Source organism: Dendropsophus ebraccatus, chromosome 1 (assembly GCF_027789765.1).
Source record: "Dendropsophus ebraccatus isolate aDenEbr1 chromosome 1, aDenEbr1.pat, whole genome shotgun sequence".
In the NCBI taxonomy this organism is placed as follows: Eukaryota; Metazoa; Chordata; class Amphibia; order Anura; family Hylidae; genus Dendropsophus; species Dendropsophus ebraccatus.
The window spans coordinates 22,076,832-22,089,487 of record NC_091454.1 but is presented as its reverse complement, the minus strand read 5'-3'; the positions used below and the strand labels follow the sequence as shown (position 1 = coordinate 22,089,487).

General features: G+C 43.8%; 1 protein-coding gene across 4 annotated transcripts in view; it reads left to right on the top strand.

The window, feature by feature from the left end:
- SGCD (sarcoglycan delta) overlaps positions 1-12,656 on the top strand; it is a 474,695-nt gene that overhangs the window by 17,598 nt on the left and 444,441 nt on the right. For 2 of the 4 annotated variants that reach the window (XM_069968908.1, XM_069968901.1), the window contains exon 1: positions 8,459-8,569. The exons of the other annotated variants lie outside the window; for them this stretch is intronic. The gene's annotated coding sequence lies outside the window, so the exon portion shown is untranslated. Of the gene's footprint in view, positions 1-8,458; positions 8,570-12,656 lie in introns of those variants that run through there. 4 annotated transcript variants of the gene reach the window in all.

Here is a 12,656-nt window from a genome sequence, read left to right as displayed (position 1 = left end):
TCATCACCGTTATGGAAAAAATAAAAGAGCTTTACCTCTTACAGGGCGAGAAGGAATAAAATAAATGTTACTCATTTCCTCAGTCCCACACTGTTGCTGTTCCAATGTTTACTGGGTGACTGGTGATCTCCATTCCCTGGTCCCTTCTTAACAGGAAATGGAAACAAACGTCCGCCTAGCCAATCACAGCCCACCTCAGCCAGTGGTTAGCCCTTCATTTCCTGTGTTCAGAGGAAATCAGGAAGTGGAGATCACTAGTGACCCATTGATCGGTGGGATCAGGGAAGGGAGTACTACTTATTTTCTACATTCCGTTTGCTCTTTTGAAAAATAAAATTATTCCAACAGAAGACCCCTTTAAGGGTAGCTTCATACGTACCGGATCCACAGTGGATTTCACGCTGCGAGTTTGCAGCGAAAACTGCGGATCTTGTACTGTGAAGCTGAATGGGTCCCAAATACGCAGCGGATGCGCTGCGTGTATAGAACACAGCCTGCTTGGCGACACAGATGCATTTCAGGCTCCCGGCTCCGGTCCCACTCAGCCAATCAGTGCACGGCAGCAGGCTGCGGTGGGTTAAAGCACATACAGCGGGATGTGAATCACGCTGTGAGTATGTGCTCTATAGCAATGAATGGGACTGGATCCAAAGCGGATCTCACTGCGAATCCACAGCATGAAATCCGCTGCGGATCCGGTAAGTGTGAAGCCACCCTTAAGAAGATTTTGACATCTTCATCTCTATTTTCAAACTGGCCAATTTCCTATATACCTACGACGTTCCTTATTAAAGGGGTTGTCCAGCGAAAATCTTTTTCTTTCAAATCAATGGGGTCAGAAAGCTATATATTAAAAAAATCTCAAGTCTTCCCATACTTATTAGCTGCTGTATGTCCTGCAGGAAATGTTGTTTTATTTTCAGTCTGACACAGTGCTCTCTGCTGACATCTCTGGTCGAGACAGGAACTGTCCAGAGCAGGAAAGGTTTTCTATGGGGATTCATATAAAACCGAGAGTTTCTGTCTCGGCCAGAGATGTCAGCAGAAAGCACTGAGTCAGACTGAAAATAAAACATTTCCTGCATGACATACAGCAGCTTATAAGTATGGGAAGACTTGATATTTTTTTTAAAAGAAGTAAATTAAACATCTATATAACTTTCTGACACCAGTTGATTTGAAAAAAAAAAAAAAAAAGATTTTCGCTGGACAACCTCTTTAAGTGCACAGTCCCAGCATAAAAAAGGGAAGAAAAACCCAATGCATATACCGAGCTAATGTAATAGAACGACAGAAAAAACGGATCATTAGTTGGGATAGGAAGACGCGTCTATGGCATATGAGGACTGAAAGGTCGAGGAATGGATACAACTGGACAGGAGAACCTTTAAGAAGTGACATTGCCTGAAAGCAAAAAAAACAGCAATAATATCGGAGTAGTAACACAAACAGGAAAGGATAGAGAGGTGGTAAAGGGCAGCTCCGGGTCTATAGTAGCCATGACATTAGCTGAGCGGCAGAATAATTGACAGGGAAGGTAATAAAACAGAGAGCGGCATTTCTCAGGGAGAACAATAGGACACAGTTGTGTACAATAGGACAGGAGAATTGGAGAAGGATTTATGCGCCGTGCTGCGGGTGTAGAGTACATCTTCCAAAGAAAGAGGCGCATTTAAAGGTTTATTATGGGGGAAAACTGGGAGAATGGATGGTGGATAATACAATTTGTATGGGATACGAGAGATAATGGATACATTAAACAAGTGTCTTATAAGGATATAGTCAGGGGGAGAAAATAAGAGATATATTATTATATTTTATAGTTCAGTTCATTAGGGTCCGTTCCCATAATAGATTTTGCATTATTAAAGGGGTACTACAGAAACAAAAATGTTTTGAAATCAGACAGTTATACAGATTTGTAAAGTAAAAAATTTCAAGTTTTCCAGTACTTATCAGCTGCTGTATGTCCTACAGGAAGGGGAGTTTTGTTTCCAGTATGGCACAGTGCTCTCTGCTGCCACCTCTGTCTGTGACAGGAACTGTCCAAAGCAGAAGAGGTTTTCTATGGAGATTTGCTCAGTTCCTGTCAGACTGGAAAAAATACACTGCTTCCTGTAGAACATACAGCAGCTGATAAGTACCAGAAGGCTTGAGATTTTTTAATCAAAGTAATTGGCAAATCCTATTAACTTTCTGACACCATTTGATTTAAAAATATTTTTTTTCCTCTGGAGTACCCCTTTAAGAAGAAATAGACCATAGGGGAAGGTGAGAATGGGCCATACCATTGGCAGAAAGTCCCATCACTACCATATTTAAAAGCCAAGCATGAAAAAAAAATCACTTCTCCTGCTTAAACCAACCACCCCTTTCATATCAGAGCAGTAGGTTCAGCTCCCTGACAATCAGTTGAAGTTGCTTCTGATTGCTTAAAGGGGAACTCCGGATAAGAAAAACTTGTTTTCTATTAAAAGTGCATTAAAAGTTATATAGATGTGTCTATATAATGTATTACTGTATCTGTACAGTTCTGCTGGTAGCTACCAGCTACACTGGTAGCTGATAGAAATCCAGGAAGTGAAGAAATATGGCCTCTGTGCAGATCCACATTGTCTCCTGCTCCCTCTGCTCTCCCACCTTAGGAGACAAATCTTCCATGCCTCTGTCTCACATTGTGTGTGTTTGCTGAGCACAGGCTGATGATGCAGACAGGGGGCAGGGCGGGATTCACCATCTCTGACCGGCCAGAAGCAGGTGTTTCAGCTTCGCTGCAAAAGTCTGCAGAGAAATTAGGGCTGTGTTCACACAAGTTGGAGTGTCATTGCAGTACTGCAGCATCTGCACAAAAATGATGCAGTAACATAAATAATGCTAAACAGCAGAGAGGATAAGAGCCGACACTGCCAATCCCACCTGCACAAAAAACAAGGCATAAACAGTATATCCCATGTAAGATAATATCGGATAATTTCCTTATTGTGGGAATCAACTTCAAAGATGAAAGATGCTTGATCATATTATGTGCGTGGAAAGGAAAATAAAAAAAAAAAATTATTTAAAAAGTTCTTTGCTTTATTCCAATATCAGCATTACAGGTAGAGAATACAGCGGGCTGTGCGGGTGGGACCACAATGAAATGATGAAGTACTGCAAATAATTCAGTAACACAATGAAACTGCAATGTGTGAACACAGCCTAGATGTTCTGCAACAGCTTTGGGCGGGGAATAGGCAGGGTGGGGGGCTGTGATGGAACAGCTGAGGGAAAGCATTGCATTCTGGAACCTGTAGTACTGAGTACATCTGCTCAACCAGGAAATACAGAAACACAAAACAGAACAAAACCCCCCAAAACAAATGGATTTTTGGTAGTTTCAAAACTGGGATAGATAGGTAAGTATTGTTATATGCTTCTGCAGAAGTTTCTTTTTTTTTTTTTACCTCTACCCGGAGTTCCCCTTTAATATTGCTTCTGTGGGCACTACAGGTTAAATGGAGTATTACATTTGTCTACATTAGAAAGAATGGTGGTTTTTGTATACAAAGGCCGGGCCAGGATTGCCAAAGCAAGGGCTGCAACTCTCCACTTGAGAACCTCTTTTGTAATGTCTATATGCCCTACTAGGGTACATGAAAAGGGGGATGAAACAACCCCTTTAACTGGGTTTCCCAAGGGCGACACCAATTCTGGCGTAGTAGTATAGCTCTTCTTCCATATCCTGTATCATCAAAGGTATATAACAGAATAAGACCATCATTATATAGTTTAATATAAGGGTTAGAGGGGGTAGATAATAGAAATCTGAAAGCCAGAAGGTGAACGAAGATGAAGTGCCAAATGGCGAAGAACGAGAGACATTACTAGTTGATGGAGAGGATCAGAAATCTAGGAGATATGGGACATGGAGGAATCAGTCAGCAAAATAAGACGTTCTAGAAGTTGATGGAGTGAATCGGGGGATATTAGAAGATGGAGGAATTAATCAGGAAGAGTAGGAGTTGATGAGGTGAATCGGGAACTACAGGAGATAATAGATAATGAAGGAGAAGGGGGAGGAGATAGTGGGAAATGTTTGAGTGAATTAGGAAGAACAAGACGTATTAGAAGGAGGGAGTCATGAAGAACCAGTAGATTGATGAAGTTGATGGACTGAATCATTAAGAACCAGAGATATTTGAGGGTAATGTAGTCAAAGGGGAAGTATAGGAAATATCAGTTAGTAGATGGAGATAAGCAAATCACTTTGGTTCAAATTTTTTTAAAATTTGCTTTTTAATTTTTTGTGATTCATTTTGGAATAATTTTGCCTCTTTTCCTGTATATAATGTAGTTTCCACTCATTGTGTTAGATAGACCGGACGCTCTCCACCCAACCACTCAGGGCAGGGGTCAGGAACAGGGACTCTTACTTTTGAAAGGTGACCCTGCTTCTGTACATACTCTTCCGTGTCTAAAACGAATATGGCTGTCGGAATGCCCAACTTGGGTCGGAAATTAATCGTAGGAAATTTGTTTTTCTCTATTGGTGGATGAAAAGGAACAAAGTGGAGCTATGGGGTGCTGAGGAAGTGAATGGAGAGGACGAGACGTTAGGTGAATCAGTAAGAACAGATGTGAGAAGGTAAAGAAGTTAATCTGGAGGAATTAGAGACATTAGAAGTCGATGAATAGAAGCAAGTAGGTCAGGAGATATCACTAGGTGAATGAATCATGAGGCTGACGTTAGAATTCATAAAAAGAACTAAGAAGAACAGAAGGTCTTTTAAGGTGAAGAAGTGAATCATGGACATTAAAGGTCCCCATATACCTTATACTGCAGCCATTGATATAAGGTGTATAAGGCTTTCCCGACTGTCCACCGACAGATGATGTAGGTGGAGATAGGGGTCAGGCTTGATGGAAAATCACTGCCCGACCCCTTTCTTCTGAGAAACATAAACCACAGCCGGGCGTCAGTTATTGAAGGTGTATGACAACCTTAAGCCAACTAGGAGAACCAAGAAGAACAGAGATGTCTGGTGGTGGCTCTCCCCATTCCTCCGCATAGGGATGGGAGTGATAACTGTTGACCGAATCATTGTTTGTTCATTGTTATTGAAGATGTATAGGCGCCTTTAGTCTTATGTCTCCCATAAAAATAGAACTGGACAGTCGAAAGCCAACAGGCTTGCCCCTTCTCTCCCAACATCATCTGGCTGCCATAGACAGTTAGCCGAACCTACCAAACACAGTGGGTTTACCCAACTTTAGTCCAAGTATGGGCCCTTTACAGGGGAAGTTCTGGGAATGTTCTGACAATATTTTTTTCTGATAGATCATTCACAGTCATAAGATCTTCCCTCCGACTATCTGGCAAAAATTTCATACACTGCAGATTTCTTTCCAATGTAAATCCAGAAATAAGAGAAACAGGTGACACCAGGATCCAGGAAGACACACTGTACTATAACCTGGTGGAGTGATTCAGGAAAACGTAAGAATGCAAGATGCTTGGTGATGGAATAGTGAACCAGGAGATATAGCGGATATTAGACGCTGGTTGGGTGAATGAGAACAGGAGATGCTACATTATTAAAATGTGACTCCGGGACGAAAAGGGAATTCTTGGAAATGGAACAAATTATAGTAGCAGACGGAGCTATTCCAGATACCATCTCGCGATTTACTGGATGAAGAGACAAATAATGATGAGAGAGATTAGTAGATCAATGTTAAAGATGTTCAGAATCAGGAGGAAAGATCCTGCGGCGTCTGTCTGAGTTTAGGAGATTCTGCTTTAAGCAACATTGAATGATCAGGGTCACGATCTGAGGTCTGTTATATTGGGGGCTGCTATGGTCCGAGTACAAGGGTCTGCTGGGGTCTGGGTGTTAATTTCTGTTAGAGGTCTGGATGCTGGGATCTTCTGAGCTCTGGGTTCTAGGGTCTACTGATGCCTGGATGTCAACTAAGCTCTGGTCTTAAAATCTAGATGCTGTAGTCTTCTGTGGTCTGGGTGCTGAGGTCTTCTGACTGCTATTATCTAGATGATGATGTTTACTGTCATCTGGGGTCTGCAGTCAACTAATGTCTGGAGATCTGTTGAGATCTGGAAAGAATGTTGTCTGTGTGTTGGCATCTGCTTGGGTCTGGGTGCTTATTTCTATTGCGTGTAAAGGTCTACTGGGGTCTGGGTGCTGCAGTCATCTAAGATCTAAGGTATTGAGGTCTGCATGATAGACTCTACTATGGTTGGAGTGCTGGTATATTCTAAGCTCTGGGTGCTGATATCTGTCAATGTCTAGGTGCTAGAATCTACTGATACCTGGATGCCTGGTAGGGTGTGCTAAAATCTAGATGATTGAGTCTACTGTGGTCTGGGTGCTGGGGTCTGCTGAGATCTGGATGTTGAGCACTAGTGTGGTCTGGGTGCTGGAGTTTGGTCTGGGACTGGGTGCTGCTGGCTCTGCTGAGATCTGGATAATGGAGTCTACTGTGGTCTACTTGCTGGGGTCTGCTGAGATCTGGATAATGGAGTCTACTGTGGTCTACTTGCTGGGGTCTGCTGAGATCTGGATAATGGAGTCTACTGTGGTCTACTTGCTGGGGTCTGCTGAGATCTGGATAATGGAGTCTACTGTGGTCTACTTGCTGGGGTCTGCTGAGATCTGGATAATGGAGTCTACTGTGGTCTACTTGCTGGGGTCTGCTGAGATCTGGATGATGGAGTCTGTTGTGGTCTAGACTCTGGGGGTCTGCTAAAATCTGGATCATGGAGTCTGTTGTGATCTAGACTCTGGGGTCTGCTGAGATCTGGATGATAGGGTCTACTGTGGTCTAGGCACTGGGGTCAGCTGAGGTCTGGATTCTGGACACTAGTGTGGTCTAGGTACTGGAGTCTACTGTGGTCTGGGTGCTGGGGTCTCGTTTGGGTCCCAGGTCTGCTGAGATCAGGATGATGGAGTCTACAATGGTCTAGGTGCTGGGATCTGCTGAGATCTGAATGCTGAACACTTGTGTTGTCTGGGTGCTGGAATCTACTGTGGTCTGGGTGCTAAGGTATGCTGAGATGTGGATGATGGAGTCTGGTCTGGGTGCTGGAGTCTACTATGGTCTATAGTCTAGGTGTGAAGGTCGGCTAAAAACTGGATGAAGGAGTCTTGTCTGTGTTCTTGAGTCTACTATGGTCTGGCAGCTAAGGTTTTCTTTGATCTGAATGATGAAGTGTTGTTTGGGTGCTGGAGTCTACTATGGTTTGGGTGCTAAGGTCTGCTTAGTTCTGGATTATGGAGTCTGGTCTGGGTGCTTGAGTATACTATGGTCTGGGTGCTAAGATCTGCTGAGATCTGGATGATGGAGTTTGGTCTGGGGTCCACTGGTACTTGGTGCTAAGGTCTGCTGAGATCTGGATGATGGAGTCTGGTCTGGGGTCCGCTGGTGCTGGGAGCTAAGGTCTGCTGAGATCTGGATGATGGAGTCTGGTCTGGGGTCCGCTGGTGCTGGGAGCTAAGGTCTGCTGAGATCTGGATGATGGAGTCTGGTCTGGATGATGGATTTTACCATGTTCTGGGTACTAATGTCTGCTGAGATCTTGATGATGGAGTCTTGTCTGGGTGCTGGAGTCTACTATGGTCTGGGTGCTAAAGTCTACTGACATCTGGATGATGGAGTCTGGTCTGGGTGCTGGAGTCTACCATGGTCTGAGTGCTAAGGTCTGCTGAGATCTGGATGATGGAGTCTGGTCTGGGTGCTGGAGTCTACCATGGTCTAAGGAGCTAAGGAGCAGACCTTAGCTGCTTCGATCTGGATAATAGAGTTTGGTCTGGATGCTGAGGTCTGCTGGGGCTGGGTGCTAAGGTCTGCTGAGATCTGGATGATGGAGTCTACTGGTCTAAGAACTTGAGGTCAACCGAGGTCTGGGCACTGTGCCAGGGTCTGCTGAGATTTAGATGCTGGTTCCTACTGAAGTCTGGGGTCTAGTATAGGTGTTGCACCATGTCCGACCTCATTGCCCAGGGATTGGTATCAGCACTATTCATCAACCACATGTTTGGGATGTAGCTGGTATGATATATGTCTGAAAATTTCATGGCACTCATTGCTTCTCCATGAAGACACAGGCAATGTGTATTACCCTATGCAGAAGCAAAACTTTGGATGTCATGTGTGAATATAATATGGGATAAAATCCAGGGAATCCAGCAATGAAATCCTATGTAATAAAACACATACGAAGGACCGAGAAGAAATAAGACACATAGGCAATGAGGATGAAGAAGACAATGAAGAGGAGAGGGAATAGGGAGCAGGACAGAGGAGTGAGGGGCTGGGGAGTGAGGGGCTGGGGAGGATGCACACACACAGGGCAGCAGATTGGAGAGCTGGGTGAGGGGAGGGTTACTGCCTCTGCTGCTGCTGCTGCTAGAGGAGGAGGAGGAGAAGAGCCGGCAGGAGGAGGAGGAGGATTGGAGAGGGAGTGCTGACTGATCAGAGGCCGTCCTGCTCCCGGGCTACTCATGGACTTTCCCGGAGCCTCCGGCCGCAGCTTCTGGATAGCCGGACCATAGACGGGAGAGCGGGCATTGGGGTGAGTACTGCCACTGGGCACTGAGCCCCCACCTCTGTGGGCATGACTGATACACTGAGGAGACAGAGTCAGCTCCGTGCTGGCACCCACATCTGGGCATGACAACTGCAACTGGCACTAGTGGGTGCATGTCATTTATCAGCGGGCACCGGCAGCATGGTCTGGGGATCAGCATCATTAGTAATCTGTGCCTGTCCTTACTGATCCATCTGTGGCATGCAACTGGCACCTGGCACCAGAAACTGGGACATGGGCATCTAAAGTTGAGGATTCATCTGTTAGTGCAAGAGGGGTGCCAGGGATGTGTCTTAGAAAGTGGGGTGTCAGTATTATACCTTGGGCAGTGGGGTGTCAGTATACCATGGGTAGTGGGATGCCAGTATTATACCATGCATAGTGGGGTGTCAGTATTATACCATGGGCAGTGGGGTGTCAGTATTATACCATGGGCAGTGGGGTGCCAGTATTATACCATGGATAGAGGGGTGTCAGTATACCATGGGTAGTGGGATGCCAGTATTATACCATGCATAGTGGGGTGTCAGTATTATACCATGCATAGTGGGGTGTCAGTATTATACCATGGCTAGTGGGGCATCAGTATTATACCATGGATAGTGGGGTGTCAGTATTATACCATGGATAGTGGGGTGTCAGTATTATACCATAGATAATGGGGTGTCAGTATTATACCATGGATAGTGGGGTGTCAGTATTATACCATAGATAATGGGGTGTCAGTATTATACCAGGGGTGGTGGGATGCCAGTATTATACCATGGATAATGGGGTGCCAGTATTATACAATGGATAGTGGGGTGCCAGTATTATACCATGCATAGTGGGGTGTCAGTATTATACCATGGATAGTGGGGTGTCAGTATTATATAATAGATAATGGGGTGTCAGTATTATACCATGGATAGTGGGGCGTCAGTATTATACCAGGGGTGGTGGGGTGCCAGTATTATACCATGGATAGTGGGGTGTCAGTATTATACCATGGATAGTGGGGTGTCAGTATTATACCATAGATAGTAGGGTGTCAGTATTATATCATGGATAGTGGGGTGTCAGTATTATATCATGGATAGTGGGGTGCCAGTATTATATCATGGATAGTGGGGTGTCAGTATTATACCATGGATAGTGGGGTGTCAGTATTATACCATGGATAGTGGGGTGTCAGTATTATACCATGGATAGTGGGGCATCAGTATTATACCAGGGGTGGTGGGGTGTCAGTATTATACCATGGATAGTGGGGCGTCAGTATTATACCATAGATAGTAGGGTGTCAGTATTATATCATGGATAGTGGGGTGTCAGTATTATATCATGGATAGTGGGGTGCCAGTATTATATCATGGATAGTGGGGTGTCAGTATTATACCATGGATAGTGGGGTGTCAGTATTATACCATGGATAGTGGGGCATCAGTATTATACCAGGGGTGGTGGGGTGTCAGTATTATACCATGGATAGTGGGGCGTCAGTATTATACCATAGATAGTAGGGTGTCAGTATTATACCATGGATAGTGGGGCGTCAGTATTATACCATGGATAATCAGGTGTCAGTATTATACCAGGGGTGGTGGGGTGCCAGTATTATACCATGGATAGTGGGGTGTCAGTATTATACCATGGATAGTGGGGTGTCAGTATTATACCATAGATAGTAGGGTGTCAGTATTATATCATGGATAGTGGGGTGTCAGAATTATATCATGGATAGTGGGGTGTCAGTATTATACCAGATAAATGCCTACACTGTAGAAAGGGTGTGTGTGGGTATTATACAATTGATAGTAGGGTGACAACACTATACCATAAAAAGTTGGGCACCAGCATAATACAATTTAAAAGTTTGGTGCCAACATTATACAATAGAAAGGGGGTACGAGTGTTGTGCCAGTGCTATGGTTTTACCACATGTTGGTAAACATATACTGTATACACATGTGGAATGGTGGTGACTATATACAATATACATATGTAGAATGGGGGTGACCATATACTGTTTACAGGTGTAGAATAATGGTGAACATATACAGTATACAGATGTAGAATGATGGTGACCATATACTGTATACATATGTGGAATGTTGGTGAACATATACTGTATACACATGTGGAATGGTGGTGACCATATACTGTATACACATGTGTAATGTTGGTGAACATATACTGTATACACATGTGGAATGGTGGTGACCATATACTGTATACACATGTGGAATGGTGGTGACCAAATACTGCATACAGATGTAGAATGATGGTGAACATATACTGTATACAAGCATATAATGGTGGTGACCATACACTGTATACAGGTGTAGAATAGTGGTGACCATATACTGTATACAGATGTAGAATGGTGGTGACCATATACTGTACACACATGTGGAATGATAGTGACCATATACTGTATACAGGCATGTAATGGTGGTAACCATACACTGTATACAGGTGTAGAATAGTAGTGACCATATACTGTACACACATGTGGAATGATGGTGACCATATACTGTATACAGATGTAGAATGGCGGTGAATATATACAGTATACAGATGTAGAATGATGGTGACCATATACTGTACACAGATGTAGAATGGTGGTGAACATATACTGTATACAGATGTAGCATGGCGGTGACCATACTCTGTATACAGGTGTAGAATAGTGGTGACCATATACTGTATACAGATGTAGAATGGCGGTGACCATATACTGTATACAGATGTAGAATGGCAGTGACCATATACTGTATACAGGCATATAATGGTGGTAACCATACACTGTATACAGGTGTAGAATAGTGGTGACCATATACTGTACACACATGTGGAATCATGGTGACCATATACTGTATACAGATGTAGAATGGCGGCGACCATATACTGTATGCAGATGTAGCAGAGCTGGATCTGACATTGAACTTGCAGGGTGAGGTTTACCACTAATAACATATGGGACTGGTGCCAAGTGATAAACTCAGCTCTGCCGCTCGGAGAGCTCTGCTGTTATGTGCAACTTGTGGCTGACAATGTGCCGGCTGCCCGGACCTGCTCAGCATCCATGGAACGTGTCCGGGGATGGGATCGCTAGCTGTGGGGCCCTGTGGCTAGCTGAGGGGCCCTGTGGTTAGCTGAGGGGCCCTGTGGCTAGCTGCATTGCTCTATGGGCTGGGGGCATATTTATGATCGGGAGGAATTAGCATCTCACTGACAATGTAAATTATGGCATTATCTCATTTTGTACATTAGGGTATTGGATCCTTCATCATGGAGCTGACAGCCCTGATATAGAAGCTTCTCATAGAATGTTCTATAGAACATCCCATACATTGATACTGATATTATATAACCAGGGGTACTGTGATGGGGGAGCGGCTACTACTACTGAGCTGTGGGTGCCGGTGAATGGGGGGCGGGGTTATGCTCCTTAGCTAAATCTGATTGGTTGATAAATATTGCTCAATAAAGCATACCGCCACATTGTAACAAACTACTGCAGATGTCAGGGGGTGAAAAGTAACCCTTTATGGACCTATTGGATATTGTCTGATTATTCTGTCTGTAATATGGAAACTAGATGGATAGATAAAGATGATAGATAGATAGATAGATAGATAGATAGATAGATAGATAGATAGATAGATAGGAGACAGATAGGGAGACCGATAGGGAGATAGATAGGAGATAGATAGATAGATAATAGATAGATAGATAGATAGGAGATAGATAGATAGATAGGAGATAGATAGATAGGAGATAGATAGATAGGAGATAGATAGATAGGAGATAGATAGATAGGAGATAGATAGATAGGAGATAGATAGATAGGAGATAGATAGATAGGAGATAGATAGATAGGAGATAGATAGATAGGAGATAGATAGATAGGAGATAGATAGATAGGAGACAGATAGGGAGACAGATAGGGAGACAGATAGGGAGACAGATAGGGAGACAGATAGGGAGACAGATAGGGAGATATATAGGAGATAGGAGATAGATAATAGATAGGAGATACATAGATAGATAATAGATAGATAGGAGATTGATTGATAGATAGGAGATA